The 17281-nt window shown below is 38.0% G+C and overlaps 1 protein-coding gene across 3 annotated transcripts in view; it reads left to right on the forward strand.

Annotated features, from left to right (window-relative positions):
• si:ch211-106a19.1 (uncharacterized protein LOC561797 homolog) overlaps positions 1–17281 on the forward strand; it is an 80168-nt gene that overhangs the window by 15107 nt on the left and 47780 nt on the right. The window lies entirely within an intron of this gene.

The following is a 17281-nucleotide window of genomic DNA, read 5'->3' on the forward strand; positions in this document are numbered from 1 at the left end:
ATAATGGTGATATTTCTTTTTGTGTTCTAATGTTCTTAACCATATTTAGCTCATCTCTGTAATCTCCTGTAAATATATCTTTATAAAAGTCAATTTGGAATCATACATTCAATGTCTGAAATTATGCAATAAAACAGATCAACTTTCCATTGATAAATTTGACATTACTGTTATCTGTTGGTGTCTGATCCAGATTAATTCACTTCTTGTCAGTTTGATAAAGCATCACCTAAGTCTGGAAGTTATAAGTGGGTCACACATTGTCAGTTTCTCAGTGCCATTTTGAAAGCAAAACAAAAGCTTTGACAGTGTTATGCTGTTAGAACAGCTGCTCCCTTGGGGGTTATATCCCAAGAAACTTCCCCGTATGTGCTAGAGCTGAGGCAGCAAGCAATCATTAGATTTAGACAGTGATACAGAACAGTAATTCAGAAAGGATAGACTGTCATGTACTGCTACAGTTGTATAGATGCAGAGTAGGATATTGCTATGGCTTAAACCTTTTCTGATCACATCTAAAACTACACATCACAACATATTTCCTGCCTTTGGTTTAATTCCTCTCCACGTATTGTCCATTTGCTTTTCAAATGTAGTTTTAGCCACACCAGTGTTCACTTTAAAAGTAAACTGTGATTTACTTTTCTTATTCGTTTGTTACACACCAGAGTTCAATAGAGCATTCAAATAATGTTAGATTTCCAAATAAATTAACTCTAGTCTATTTCAAGGGCACCTAAGAGCTTCTCTGTAAAAGTGGGTTGAAAGTATGAAACAGCGAAGGAGGGATGTGATAAACGCCTGACCCATTCAAGTCTTGCTTTCTCTTATAGCAGAAGGAATGAAGTAAAATACAATCTTTAGAAAATACAGATTGATACCAACACTAAAATAGCTGACTTTGAGTCTTCGTCTTTAAGTAGTTCTACACCAAAGAGGGTTAATAGTTTAACCAGTGGCTTAAGTATGGTGAGTTCATCGATCAGAAAAACAGACAGACTCTGGAGATTGTGACTGTCCAGGCATAACCATAACAGAATCCATATGCAAGTCGATTTCTCGGTTATTCTGTAGAAGCTGATATTGTCACTTTATTATTTTTTTCTTCTTTTAGTTATAAATTCTCATCAGTTTAATGGAGTTAAAGTCACCGTCCCTGATGACACTTTGCTTTTCTTTAACATAAAGCTACCTCTGGTCTTTCCTCATGCACATTTTTTTCTTTATCTCTCAGTCTTTACTCTCGTCTTTCTATTTCTACTGAATTTAGATGAATAACTGCCCCTTGATTTGCATGTTTTCCATAGACTCTTCTATAATAATGTCCTCCAAAAATGAAGCTTCTTTATCGAAAATGTTTATGTCCTTCGTGTTGCTCCCATATCCAGAGGTCACCACTAAAAGTCATTATCATCTGCTGAAGGATTTGGCAAGGTTTTCATACCAAATGCCCTTTCTGATACAACCTTGATTTGAACCAGGAACTCCACATTTCAAATAAAGACATAAAGCATCACCATGGGGATGGTTCGAACCTGCATTGTAGAAAGAATATAGTAAAATAGTAATGGTACGGATATGCCAATATTTTAAAAAACAATTTTGAGAATCAGTTTGTTGTTCATTCATCAAGGTGAATTGGGGTTTGATTTGTAGTTTAAGTTAGATTTAGTCCTTTTATGTGAAGGGTGTACTCCTCAAACACAGGTGAGGAGTCTACCTGTATTTGTTAAGCCCGATAAGGCAGGTGTACTGAACAAAACCTTTAGGGAAATAATAAACTAATTAACTCTCAGATTACATTAATCATTAAAACTATTTGTAATGTCAGTGAATATAATAGGTTTTTATATCAAACCGTGTTATGTTCATGTTTATCTTTGCTGAATGTCCTTCGTGTTTGCAAGGTCTATTATTCCCTGTGGGTTAAGTGTTTGCAGTGTGAGCTCCATGTGCTGCATAGAACTTCGTTATTAAGCCACCATCGTGTCTCTCCCTCCACACACTGTTTCTCTTTCTCTTGCTTAAAGTTTTTCTGCTTCATCGGCAGGATGCAAAAGTTTGAAGAATGCTGATTTGGTAGGTCATTAAATTATAAATTGGTTAAATTTAGAGTTCATTATCAGGAACAATGGTGCTGTGAAATTTAGTTATTTTATTTTTTCTCTGTTAAATTTCTTTAGCAGACTTCAGAAATGTTTTTATTTTTCCTCATTAAAATGTTCAGCTGTCTGTTGTTTTTTTCATTTTGCTTGTTTTTTTTTTAGCTAAGTGGGATAATTTCAAAGCTTCAAAAGTTAAACATTTTCATTGCATTTTGAAGGTAACTATAGTTAAAAACACTACTGCTGCTAAAATATCACATACTAATTACTGTGGATATTGTAGAATGTTGATTTTCATACCTGGACTTGAGCATGTTAAGTGTAGTAAAAATTAGACTTTTATTGTAGGTGAGCATAAAGGCATTAGCATTAGCAGCCAGCTGACATGCGATATGTGTGTGTGCAGCAACATATGGAGTAGCAACTCACTGTACTCTGTTCATACGGGGAGAAAAAACTGTTCACTTCAGGACTGCATTAAGAGGGCTTTAAAGCTTAAAGAAAAAAAATTAAAACATAAGTTTTGTTTTTAAATCTCAGTTGTGTAACAAATCCCAAACAGAGCTAAAATTATTATTTCTTTTAAAAGCAGTTATTTAAACATTATCTCATTCTGTTCTCCATTTTTATGTCACAGTATTTATCTTTAGTCTGCTTGTAGTGTGCTGGAAGGAAGTTATATTTGTTGACTCTTGAATTGAATGTGTACCAGCAGGAAGTTTGTCAGTCAGAGGCACTAATTTGTTAGATTGTTGTTCCAAATGGTAACTAAGCTAGAGTTGGGGTACAATAACTAATCTTTGTCAATGTAGCCCATTATACTGAGGAATATATGAGATACTTACATTTTAATTAACATTTTTTTCTCTGTTACTAATCACTAGTAGAATAAAATGAATGTTTTAGGTACAAAGGTAAAAACTAATTTGTTTAATGATAAAAAAGGGAAAGTTTAGACAAACCTCTTGCCTGAGAAACTGGAGAGTAAAATGCTAATAGGGCAAATTGACCTTTAGCATTAGTGAAGAAAAATGCTTGCAAAGCCATCTTTGCAGTATTCCGTTTGAACATCATCATGAAATATTTTCTTATGTAAAAGAAAATAATGAGAAACTACACAGATTGAAATTCTCTGATTGCTCAATAGATGTTGATAAAGCTGAAAGATTCATTACCCCTGCATGCAGAGTGCCAGCTGTGTTTTGACTCATTCAATGTGTTTTGATTCATTCATATACTATCCTTGTTTAGAATTTCTTGCTCGTTTCGATAATACCCTCTAGACAAAAGCTGGCTGATGCAGGATTGAGTGCTCCAAATGTTTTCATTTGCAATAATCCAAAAAATGTTTTATCTTTTGATGAAGATAACATGCACAGCAGCCAGACAGGAAGATAATTCAGGTTCAGAAAGTAAAAAGCGTGTACATTTGCACTTCTAGCTCCACCACACAGACTGGGGGCTAATTACTGTACCTGGTTAAGTGAACAGCATGGAAACTAGGCAAGGTGGTTATTTTCTGGATTATCCAGCTCTGGAGCCAGATGTTTATACACATGTGTTCTTATGTTTCCTCACAGGAAGTGCAAAGAAATTTACACTTTTTATGGAAACAATCCAAATTTAAATGGCTACTGCAATTGTAGTTTATTTAAAATATGACCCTTGAAATGTCATCTGGAAAGGTTTCTTTCACATGATGACCCAGTCCATGCTCTTAAAACATCCCACTGCTTTAATGAGCTCCATGCATTCAGGCTGTGAAGCTTGGCTTTCCTCCTTAATGCATTAATTTGTATAATGAGACTGTTGTGTTCTTTAAACAGACTCTCCTCCTATTACTATCTTTCAAATGGTTTGACCTTTACATGCCTCTACCTTACATAAGCCACAATCCATTTTTGTATTGTTAACCAAGTCTAATAAAGCCATGTGTAACAATTGTAACAGTGCTTTAATAGGTTTATAGTTATGATTCTGCAGATATTTGATCAAAATTGACTTACAAGAATATTTTATTTCATCCAATCAAGCATAACTTTCTGAGTAGCTTTCTAGTTTTAGCTTAGAGGCAGCATAACTGGGTCTGTGATTTTTAGAAGACAGTGTTCAAAATAAGAAAAAAAATGACGGAGATCACAACCCTTTAAACTTCTCATTGAATGAAACTGCATATTTTCTTTGCAATGAGGTACTTAACAACTTTTTATCCCTGTTATTATCGCACACATCTTCTCTATGCAGTACATTTAATAGAGTTTTCTCCTTTCAGTAAGGAAACTTAAAATGGGCCTAGTCATGCGCTATGAGATCATTAATTTCTACAGTAGTAGCTCACTGTGGTTGCATACAAAGGCTTTCTGATTAAAATATGGTACCGTTAAAGCAATGAAAAATGAGCATGAATTAAGATAAAGGGCTTACACTCAACTTGGTTTACTTGAAAAGCTTTGAGGGTTTTTTACCTACAAAGAAAAGTGAGAGGGCTCTGTTTGCTCCACCAAATTATTCTTACTTTGTTGCTATATTATGCAACTTTTCAGATCCATCTAGCATCATTCACTTTTTAAAAAAAAAGTGACTAGCAAAAAATTCATAGTCTATTGTTAGAGACTTTGGTAACAACACATAATATAGCCCGATCTCTCTGGTTTTTAGCTTCAGCGAGCAGTGAGTGAGCGAGCCCCCCCTACTCCAAAATACTGACCGGGGGTCAGAGAGAGAAAAGCAATTTTTCCTTGTTTTCCAGTCAAAATGAGTCACAGGTGTGCAAAGCTTCCCCTGATTCCCCTCAGCATTAAAAATCAGGATGTAAATACTTAGTGTAATATTTTACACTGCAGCTGATTTCCCATCTGAAATCGGAACAATCAAAAGCACCGGCTCATGTGTGGAGTGCTGTACTTACCATCTGACTACACACTGCAAGCAAATCTGTTTTATTTACAATGTTTTATTGCAATGGTGATATTTCTCAGGCTTTGACAATCGGCTGACTATTTTTAAATCCTGTCTTTAAAACCAGCATTAAGTTATTTCAGCAGAGGGTGATGGCTTAGAGGACACAAACATAACAACTTACAAAGATGTATATGTTTGCTTATTACACCTGGTGCAAAAATTCCTTTCAGGCTAAAAAAACACAAAGGAAACAACATTAGGACTAAATCTTGGCTTATGCTGTTTTATCTAAAAAAATGCTTAAATAATTTATGATAGCCATCAACATAACGCTGCCTCTTTAGTAATATTAATATAAATTAATATCAAGATGGTGTTTTGAAAACATGTTCAAAATCTACATTTAAAAACTTGAAAGTCTACGAAATGAATGCGTTTCCGCGTAAGCCATGAACTCCAACCTAATGACTGAGGGGAGTCATGAGGAGAAGAGTTCCTGGGGAACTTCTGAAGGAACGGATACACGGATATAACAGGAAGTGTTTTATGTTTTGATATTTTTTCATAAAATGTTTTATTCTTTGAAAAATATCTTTGTAGGTATGCAGTAGTTAGTGTGTTGTGCTAATATGTTTGTAAAGACTTAAAGTCATTTATGGTTTGCAGTTGGAGGGATTTTTGTGTAGTCATAATTATAAAGTAGGAGCTAACATGAACTAATTGTGGAGAGCCATTAACAGCCTTTTGTTTATGGACAGTACTGGCTATAAATAAAAGGTGACCTTTCACAGTAAGATGCAGTATGTGTCTTAGGCACTTCACATGTCAGAGATGGGGTCTATACTGTACTGTAGCTTACACAAGGGCTTTTCTATCACTGCTGATAAACTGCGATAAAGATTTTTATAGGACTTTAGTATCCTCTACCAAGTCAATGACACAGGTGTCTAGTCTGATGTATTTCTTGTGACTGGAGTCCAAAGAAAAAGGATTGGTTGATTTAAAAAAACAAAACAAAAAACAAAACAACAAAAAAGGATAATCCATCTTTTTTTCACCTTGCATCCCAAAAAAGAGGCAGTATACTGCGTCTTAGACTTAGACAGACTTTATTGTCATTTTGTACACACAGAGTATATACAAAAGGAAACTTTGTTCAGTATAGCTATAAAGACATTTCCATTTCTAAAGTGCAGCAGTGATAAAAAGTAAAAAAAAAAGTGATCAAATGTAAACAAAAGACTGGTATATGATTTACACTTTCAAACATTCAGCATTTCTTTTTTTTTAACCCCATTTTATTAAACATTCAGCAGTCTAATGGCACTAGGGAAGAAGCTGTTCTCGAATCTGCTGGACCTGCTTCAAATGCTGCAAAGCCTCTTCCCAGAGCATTTTTTTTTTCAATCCTGGTCCTCAAGGCACCCTGCCCTGCATGTTTTAGATGTTTCCCAGCTTTCACACACCTGTTATCAATTGATAGCAGATTATCAGGCTTTGCTGAACTGCAATCCTCTGAATCAGGTGTGCTGAACCTCAGAAACATCCAAAACATGCAGAGCAGGGTGCCTTGAGGACCAGGATTGAAAAACACTGAGGGCTGCAGGTGGGCTGCTGTGAGGGGTCATTTTTAATGTAGCGACTAGGGACACGCAGCGCCGGGATGAAATGTCTTTTATGGAGGGAAGAGCAGCCGAGATAATCTTCTCTGCAGTTGTCACTACTCTCCTCACCTTCCTCCAGTCTGAGGAACTGCAGCCTCCACACCACACAGTGAGACAGCTGGTCAGAATGCTCTCTGTTGTGCTTCTGTAGAAGGTGGTGAGGATGGGTGGGGACAGGATGGCTCTCCTCATCCTCCTAAGGAAATACATGTGCTTTGTGCCCTTATGACCAGTGAGGTGGTGTTTACAGTCCAGGTGAGGTTGTCTGTGATTTATAACCCCAAGAATTTGGTACTGCTGACCACCTCTACAGCTGAGCTGTTGATGAGCAGTGGAACATACAAAATTGAGGAGTATCATAGGTCACACAAATTTCTGAATACGTGACAAGAATTCAAAGTTCACAAAACTAAATTCTCTTTGGCCCTATTTACACTTGGATAAACATATGTTTACTAGACATATCCAGGTGGTAAACATTATGACAGCAATATTCAACACATTTAATTTAAATAAATCAATAGATCCATTGAAAGGCGTGTGTTTTTTGAAACCCTCAGCAAAATGTGCAGGATTGCCTCAATTGGCTGAGGTGACCTTGAAGCACAGTGGGATTTGTATTTGACTGTGATTTTGAGGCAATAACCTTCATTCACCCTGATATTGAATGGAGGGCAATCTGTATTCCAGCAGTTGGCATGTTTTGTTGTTCCGTCAATGGCTGGTAATCAGCATTAAAAACAAACACTGCATTGCGACGCTGGTCGGATAAATAGAGAGACATTTTAAAGTTTTGTTTTGTTTGACCTTCCTACATGTCTAATCTGAGGTCGTCTTTTCCTGATTTATAGCTGCTCTAAAACCCCTTTCCAGTTTTTCCAGCTTATTTGTTCATCATTCTTTTCCATTTCCCTTTCTCACAAGTGTCAGCCAGTAATGTCAAGAAACGCAGAGGTGACAAAAAACAGCGGATGTTTTGGTAGTAGATGATTGCTCTCTGCCGAATCCTATCTCTTAGCTCCTCTCCCTCCCTGACTCCCTCCCTGCCTCCTCAGGCTGCACTGCACTCAGAAAAGCATGTGAAGGGGAATTGTAAATGTAACGAGCTTTGTGATTGAGCATATGCAAATTACTTGTTTTTCTAGAGGGCAGAGAATGCAGTTTTTGACCAAGGACTTACAGTGGGTACATGCTATTTCACACGTATCATTTTGCGTGATTGAGTACGAGTGTATTTATGTGCACACTGTGGTGCTGGGAAAGGAAAGCAACTGCCTCAACCCTCCCCTTGCTGTGATTACGTAGTGGCTAAGGGGCAGCGTCGCATCTCAGGGAGCCTGGAGTTAGATCGGGCCTGCAGAGAGGGGGATGAAGGGCCGAAGCTGCTGGGAGCCTAGGACGATACGCTCCCTCTGCAACTCAGGCTGTCTGAGTAAACACAACCAGGGTCAGTATAGTTGCAGTTCCAGGGTTGTAGCTAAAGGTAAAGCTCTGGAGCTGTCACAGTCTTCTCATTGCGCCTGATGACAGGTGACTTCCTGCTATCTCTTTCCTTCCCTTATAGAAATCTGTCACTCTTCCATCCCGCTCCCTGTCAACCCTGATGCTGAAATTCTGCAGCATTCTCTATCAGTGCAGTGCTTTATTGTGTGAAATGAGGAGCCTGTCTCTCCTCTTTCACTCTGCACTGCATGTTCTTTGCACTCTTTTCTCACGCTTCTCTCACTCATGCCCATTTCTGCTCACTTCCTTGCTTTCGCTCCACCTCACATCTGCGTATTGATGAGCTGGAGTGTGACCGTCAATATGTTATGCTTGCAGTATTAATCTCTGTGCAATTGTTCTCATTGCACTCTTTCAGAAACTGTAGGCAGAATATATTCTCTCTATCTCATGGTCCTAAAACTGAATCCTTATGCTGTTTACTAAGGTGTTCAATAATTATGGATAAAGTGTTTGTCTCCTCGATCTAATCTACAGAAATACTTTATGAATATTTTATCTAAAGATGCAGAAATTTATAACTATTATATATGTTTTTTTCCAACCACCCATGCTGGGCAATGAGCATTGTTTATATTTTGTTTTTTATTCTGTATGTTGCTACCTTTGCAAAAACAATGAAAAGTTTGCTCCAAAAATTGTGTTCTACTTGACTTTCGACTGTCGCAAGAGTTAAATGGCTGGGATCTCAGTATTCACAGTTGATGAAAACTGATGGAGGTGGTATAAAATTGTTTACAAAGTTTAGCGTTGTATGAGTCACTCGTTTTATTCCGCAAACTCAGTTCACCAACATATTTCTGTTTATTATTTTCTCTTTTGTTACATTTTGTCAAATTACAGCCATGATTTGGTTTATTTGGATCCTATGTAATGGTCTAGTGGAAGGAACCCCTGTTACATAAGGGACACATGGGGACCCTGTTGGTGAAACTGTTGCCTTGCAGCAAGAACATCCTGGGTTTTAACTAATTTCTACACATTCTCCAGGATGACATATAATTATTTATGTATTATATTATATATAAAAATCACTGTTTGTTAAGATTGTGCTCTGTAAGTGCTTCTGCTCTGCACAACAAGCATACACAAAAAAACAATCCACTTCAACATTCTGTATTTTCCCATAGGTTTTAATTGAAGCCCGACACCAACAAACGTTTAATTGAAAAAGTCAAACTTTTTGGGGATGACTCCTTTATAAGAGTTTCCTTTACCATTTAGCATAACTGAGCTTATTTTTATGTTCTGATTCAGGTATTGAATTCAATTCAAAAATACTTTATTAATCCCAAACGGAAATTTAATGAAATAGTTGGATTCATAACAGAGGTATAACATTGTACTTCTAACTCTAGCCAAAGAAATCAGCTCACTGATACGTGTTTACCAGGGTCAAACTCGGCATCGACACGTGTTAAAATTGCCTCGGCTCTGATCGGCAGACCCAGGTTGAACCACTGGTTTAGGTTATACTATTGAGCGATGGACATCAACACACGTTGCCCATGACGTCTGATCTAACAAGCTGAAACAACTCTGTTTATATTCCATAAACATGGTAAAGCACTGGTAAGAGGGATTCACACAGATAAAGAGCAAAACAAAACACTCAGTGCACCCTGACATTGTGACATGTTGCTGTCTATTGTTTACTTTCCTGATTTCTGTCGCACTGGTGACATCATCAATGCTAAACCAGCGTGATGTGTCACCAGTCACGCAGCGGCGAGGAGACGGAGACCCCACAGCTGGTCAGTGGGGGGGTTGGACACAACTTTTTTGCTGAAAGGGAAGGGAGCCAAATGCTTTATTGTTAGCTGGTTGACCCATGTTTTAAAAACCTGTATTAAATCATTTTTTTATTGGCAAAAAGGCTTATGTGTGCATAGGGTTTAGAGCAACAATGACGTTAACCTTCAGTATGAGCACTGCACTGGGCCAAAACTATGTACGCTCAAAGTTTGACTCTGTGGCAAGTTTTCGAAATTGATTTAACATAACAGAATGTAAAAGCCCCATGAGTCAGATTGCTCTATTTTTGTCTTCCAAAGCGCATAGTGCTGAATTAAAAGTCATTCAACAGTTGCTCTAGTTTTAATCTTCTCTTTCTTGTGGTTATTTCTGTGTCTGTGTGTATGTTTGTTGGACAAGATACACCATCAAAGCTGTGTTACAGAAACTTCAGGGACAGTGATAAGTTACACTGTAATGTTTCTTATTTGCTTGTGGAAAGTCGAGCACCATTTTCCTGGGTTAAACCTGATGTCTTTTCGGGTTGTCTCCGTGCCCTATATCTCAGGGGAGGAATGGAGTCAGCTAGCAATTACAGCCACAGTATAAGACTTCCATCCGCTGGGATTCATCCATGTTTATCCTCTACTGCTATCAATATGTTTCTCATTTCCTCCCCCTTCTTATATATGCTTTATTATCTTCCCCCTCTTGCTGTCTCATGGAAATATTACTTTACATTGATTTTCTTAGAAATCTTTGCAAAATTACTGTTTTGGATTAATTCAAAACTTGATGAATGGCTGTTTTTTTCTACTGTATGCCACGACGTAATGCACTGATCTGAAAATCAACCTCAGACGCAATGCACACAGTGACGAGGGTTTGATCCGTCAGATGGAGTTAAATCACAAAGGATTCAATGTTGAATCGGGGCGGCAGCTAAATGCTGGGCGATGGGTAGCAGCCAAAACGTTGCAATTTCACATAATCCTGACGAGATCCGAAAAACCGTAGCAAAAACTAGCAAGCGGGTGATTATGTATGTTCACTAAGTAAATATTATATAAATAAACCCTACACTTCTCGCTATAAATGTAATCAAAACCCATTTAAATGCAGGAACTGATTGAAATTATTGATTTTCCCACTAAAAGTTAGAGAAATCTCGGCCATGTTTATACCAAAAGGTTACAGTTTCACATTATCTTGAAAAATCTTTGTAAGAAACGAACAACACTGCATGAAAAGTGAGATTTTCGTCCCCGTAAACTCCCGCAGATCTCCCTGATTTTCGTCAGTTTCCGACAATTTGCAACCCGCGCTTGTCCGCGTTTGTCGTGCCACAAATTGTCAGAAACGGACTCTGACGTATGTGGAGAGCGATCAGCTGTATTAATGGCCCTAATTAGCATATGAATGCAGCAAACCCGGGCGGCTGGCCAGGTCTGGCTTGAATAACCTACTCAGTATTGGCTGAAACCACTATTCTCAAACAAGTGAAATCGCTCGTGATTGGCAGCAAAACCACATGTGGCCACGCCAGGCTTTAATTTTCTTACTGAGTATTGGACGGAACCACTTCTTTTTAAACTAGTTAAGTCGCTCGTGATTGGTTGGCATATATATATATATTTACATATAAATTTACATATATATATTTATGAATATACCGTAAATTCTCTAATATTGGCCTGTATTCCATTAGCGGCCGGGACTCTAACATTGGCCGGTCTCGCTGTCAGAGGAGGTAAATAATGGCCGGTCTCTAATACAGGCCGGGGCTATAAACGTTTTTTCTGGGCATACCTCAACATTATACTTGTGGTAGTAACATACAAGTACCACAGCCCTGCGCTGCTGGACGACAGGCCATGACTGCTGCCCGTCTGCGCGAGGAAGAGAACAGACACGCAGCAGAACATGAGGAGGAGCGCGAGTGATGAGGAGATTAAAGGGAGAGATGAAGAGGAGGAGGAAACTGAGGAGGAGGATTAAACAGAATTGGAGGATTTTTTTTTTTTTTTTTTTTTACTTCAAACCAAGCGAGACATGGTAACTGTACTTTTTCAATAAATGAACCTAGTGTTTTATAGGTTCAAATAGACACAAAATCTCATTTTTATTCATTCCACTGGTAGTCTGTTTTGCTCAAATAGCAATAGAGGCCTGTGTCTAATTCTGGCCTCTTTCCAATAAAGGCCTGGACCGCGATGCACTTGAGTGAAATAAAGGCCCGGGCCTATATTAGAGGATTTACGGTATATATTTATTCATTCATATGCTGTGTATTTATGTTATCCTACACTACTACACAATTATTACGCTACCATCAAGGACATGAATGAATTTATACAGGAAATGAACATTTGCCAGGAAGCTGTTTATGCAAAGAAAGAGCTTTATTAAAACACACACAACTATATACAACGCGTATCCAAACACACCTCCAGGCACCCATTGCAATGCCAAAATAATTGCCAACATCTCTGCTGAAAAAATTGAGAAGTTATCTGTTGTTCTTCTCTTGATAGAAATATTTTCTTTTGGAATATATACTGCTACTCCTGTTTTACCATTTTCCTCTTTTGATGCATCTGTATATATTTGCTCCAGACCGCCTGCACAAAGCAAAGCATACATCCTCCGCTGTGGCTCCCGTCCGCTCCGCTCTGAGTTTCTTGGAGATCGTAGAGGGCATGCGCGAGATGAACCAGGGTTTCCGCGGATCAATAAAAATAATTAAAAATTCATTCTTTTTTTTTTTAAATCAAGGCTTTAATTGGCACTAAAATTATTTAAATATGTTTATCGAAGTATTTATAATTCTTTAATAAAAAATGCTTATAAAAACAATTTCGTCAGATATATTATATCGCTCCAGGCGGTGAAAAAGCTAGAGGATATTATATATACGTATATATGTGTGTGTGTGTGTGTGTGTGTTTACAAACATACCGGAGTCATGGAACTATGCTTACAGCTCCTTCATATTTCATGTACACTAATAACTTGTGTACATGGTTCTTGTTGATGGCATTAAGACCATTTCTAATAGCATTAAATTAGAGTCACTCATTCCTGTATGAACCCTGTGAGCGCTTAATTTAATATGACATATTAAAAAAATCCCACCATCATCCAGCATATGTTCAGTTTCTGCCCAAATATATATATATATATTTTTGTAGATTTTTGTAACGGGGATAAGGATAATTCAAAACTGCTTTTTTTGAATGAACTTGTTCTCTACTCCCAAACTCAGCATCTCTTTTCATTCCTGTAATAAGAAGTTTCTTTTGAATGGATTTGATTAAAGTTTAAGTCCCTCGGTATAAAATAAATATTTTGATGGAGATGAGAAATCTACGGAGCCCCTCTGATGACATGGTCAAAACAATTTTTTTACTGTGGCCACGAAGTAGTATTTCGTGCGCACAAAGTAGTATTTCGTGGCCACGCAATAAGTATAACGTGCGCACGAAATACTACTTCGTGGCCATGCAATAAGTTTATCGTGCGCACGAAATACTATTTCGTGGCCACGCAATAAGTTTAACGTGCGCACGAAATACTTATTAATAATATTAATATCATTCCTGGACAACTGGGTAAGCAAATCGAGCGCGCCTTCTCTAAGGTCTAAGGCGCGCTCGATTTGCTTACCCAGTCGGTCTCCGCCAGTCACGTGACATTTGTTGCTAAGACGCCATTTTAGGTGGAAACGGCGTAGTGTAAACAACCGCAGCATAGCTAAACGAAGGACTAAAGGCCCGTTTACATAGCAGCCTGTCCAAGATAAGTCATTACAGTTAACATAAGCCTGAAAACAGGGGCGGATTTATTGATTTTATTAATAAGTATTTCGTGTGCACGTTATACTTATAGGGTGGCCGCGAAATACTACTTCGTGCGCACGAAATACTACTTCGTGGCCACAATTAAACATTTTTTTTGACCATGTCATAAGAGGGGCTCCGTAGAAATGTGCTTCCTCGTTGGTGAATAACCAATAGTTTGGATCTAATCATTTAAATAAAGGGTGTTAGTTTTTTTTTTTATATATATATATATAAGAATTGTGCTATAATTTCTAGTCACCGATCTGTTGCTGCTATATTTTAATTTGACCAACCGGAATTTGTCGATGTTCTTTTTCCTGTTTGGTGCGATTGCAATTGCGGATCTTGACCTGGCCCGACCTTATGACCACAGTGTACCAATCTTCTGATGGCTACTTCCAACAGGATAATGCGCCATGTTATAAAGTGAATCATCTCAGACTCATTTCTTGAAACTTTTCCACTTAAGTAATTGTGAATTGAGCATATTGACAGACAACATTTTATTTTTTACCTTAAATGCAATTTTTTTTTTTTTTTATTATTACTGCTCTAAATGTATTGCTCTGTCAGCTAAAGATCTGTTTTGGTCTCTATACTTAATTAAATAAATAAATTCAAGCTAAAATGTAAGAGTCTATACTGAGCCTGATCTCTTTGTATCAGAGATTTTCTTACCTTTTAGAAAAATGTCACTTGGAGTAAAACCCCCCCTGCAACCCTGATTTGCATTTGTATAGCTCACAGCATGTTCATTTACATGTTAAAGCCTCCCCTAGAATTCCATGGGGGGGAGGCATGGGGGGAACACTGCCTAAGAAAGTCCACGTCAATTTCTGACAATTTACGGGAGTTTTCGGCGAAGCCTGCAAATTGCCTTAAACTGCCGCTAACCTGAAGTTCCACGACAATCTACAGTGCCGCATATTGACGAAAATCCCACTTTTCATGCAGTGCAAGCAAGTGAATATGTACATTCCCTGAGTAAATATTCTGGCAACAAACTATACATTTCTCACTAGAAATGTAATCAAAACTCATTTTAATGCAAAAACAAACTCAAGTTATTAATCTTTCCACAAAAAAATGAGCGAATGTCGGCCATATATATATATTTTTTCTTCTCCCAGCTGGAATCTTGAAAGTCACGTGACTAGGACGTAAAAAAATAGAAAGCGTATAGGCAGAAGAAATGTAGAAGTACCACAAAAAAATTGCCATTAATGTACCTCCACTACGTTTTGCAGTGTGGACCAACGTAGTGGGGGTACATTTTCCCATGAGACTGGGTTGGCATAGGTCAGTCTGGATATTCCTTCAGCTTTAGAAAGTAAAATTCTGCCCCGAAGGGATAAATCTCTTTGGAGCCATGAATTAAATCTTTTCTTTGTTCTTTCTAAAATTGGGCTAAAATTGAGGTCACACCTAGTATTCTGTGTTTTGGTTAACGTTATTCCTAAATAATTAATGGTTTCTTTAATTGGAATATTGCAGAGATGATAGAGTTCACATTTCTTAACAGCCATTAATTCACATTTGCTCACATTTAAGTTAAGACCAGAAGCCTCAGAAAATACTTTTATCAATTCAAGTGCTAGAGAAACTTCAGAAGAGTCTTTTAAGAAAATTGTTGTATCATCAGCCAGTTGGCTGATAATTCTTTTGTCCAGAACTGACATTCCACACAATTGACTATTTATTATGTGATTAGCCAATAGTTGAGTTGATAGCAGAAATAAGGGAAAATGTGACAACCTTGCAGTATACCATGTTTCAAGTCGAATCTTGGGGATGTTCCGTTTTTCAATTTGATTGAACTATTTCCATTATTATATAATGTTTTAATAGTACTTCAGAAAAAATGACCAAAACCAAATAGGTTTAATGATTCAAAAACAGAGTTGTGTTCAATTGAATCAAATGCTTTGTAAAAGTCCAGGAAAAGGATAAAGCTTTCATCATTTATCAAATCGGGGTAATCTAATATGTCGAGCAGAAGCCTAATGTTATTTGAGATGCGTCTATTTCTTAAAAAGCCTGATTGTGTTTCTTCAATAATATCATCCAGAACTAACTTTAATCGCTTAGCAAAAATTGTGGCCAGGATATTGTAATCGTTATTTAGTAGACTAATTGGACGCCAGTTATCTATAAGTAACAGATCCTTCTTTGGTTTGGGAATCAGAGTAATCAGTCCTTGAGTTAGGGTGGGAGGAAGAGTTCCTTTAGTAATACTTTCATTACAGACCACCAATAAGAATGGAGCAAGATCTTCAGCGAATGATTTATAAAACTCAGACAGCAAACCATCTGTTCCAGGTGATTTATTATTTTTCAGGCACTTAATTGAATCTGTCATGTTGGGATTAAGATATCTAACCCACATGCAGAAACACTCGGAGGCAGAGAAAAAGTTCAAAGGTTTAATTACAGAAATGTACAATAAATGAACTGGTCCAAGGGGGTGGTTGACTGGTCAGGAGTGGGTTCACCGCTGAGGAGGACAGAGGGGTTAGTGTTGGTCCAGGTATATTGCAGGTTGTTTGATGTTCAGGGTTATACCTGTTCTGGAGTGGAGTGAAGCTGCAGAGGGGGGGAACCTTGAGGGTCCAGAGGCTGTCGGCAGGCAGAGGGCTGTGGGCAGAGGCAGAGCTTACTGAGTGGAGGCAGGCTGATCTCTGACTGAGTCTTTTCTCTCCAAGTTATCTCTGAGGGCGGGCAGGCAGATTACAGACAGATGCAGCCCTCCAGAGTTCAACTGAGAGCGGGTAGGCAGGTAACCAGCAGAGACAACTCTCCAGGATTTCAGTTTGTCAGGCAGGATCGATCTGTGAGACAGAAAGGTAAACAGGATCAGGCTTAGTTCACAAAAAGTCAGAAGACTCAGACAGGCAGGTTGGCTCAGGCTTTGCTAACCATTACTAGCAAACACTCTGGCACTGGAGTGTAGGTCTCCGCCTCCTTAAGTAGGGAGCCTCCTGATGAGCAGATAGAGGACAGGTGTTGTAGACAGCTCATGCTGCAGGAGATCTCGTGCGCCCTCTGGTGGAGAAAGTGGACAAACCTCCAGATCCCAACAGAATCAAGTATTTATTTTAATGTAATAGGACGATCGCAAAAATCTCGGTCATTTGAGTGATTTGCTTTAAGTCTGTCAAAGAATTTAGAAACTTATTAGCATTATTCTCACAATATTTGGAGCTGTATAGATCCTTATAATATATAACATTATCTATAAGAAGTCTGTGAATTGTGTTGGTAGCAATTTGTGATTTTTCCAGTCTAAAAAAATATGCCCTTCCTCTATCCATTGCCTTCTAGATCTAACATAGGCACCGTCAGCCTTAGCTTGATATAATTTGTCTAATTTGTTTTGGTTTTCTGATAAATCCACTTTTTCTGCAGAGGACAATTTATCAGGTGAAACAGAAGTTGCAAATGTTGTAAATGTCAGGTTGAGTGGAGGTTTGAGACGAGAACGCAGGCTGCAAACAACCATTTTCCTGTGTAAAAGAAAACTGAATCAACATGA

Source organism: Cyprinodon tularosa, unplaced genomic scaffold, assembly GCF_016077235.1.
Source record: "Cyprinodon tularosa strain WSP-4 unplaced genomic scaffold, ASM1607723v1 ctg356, whole genome shotgun sequence".
Taxonomy (NCBI): domain Eukaryota; kingdom Metazoa; phylum Chordata; class Actinopteri; order Cyprinodontiformes; family Cyprinodontidae; genus Cyprinodon; species Cyprinodon tularosa.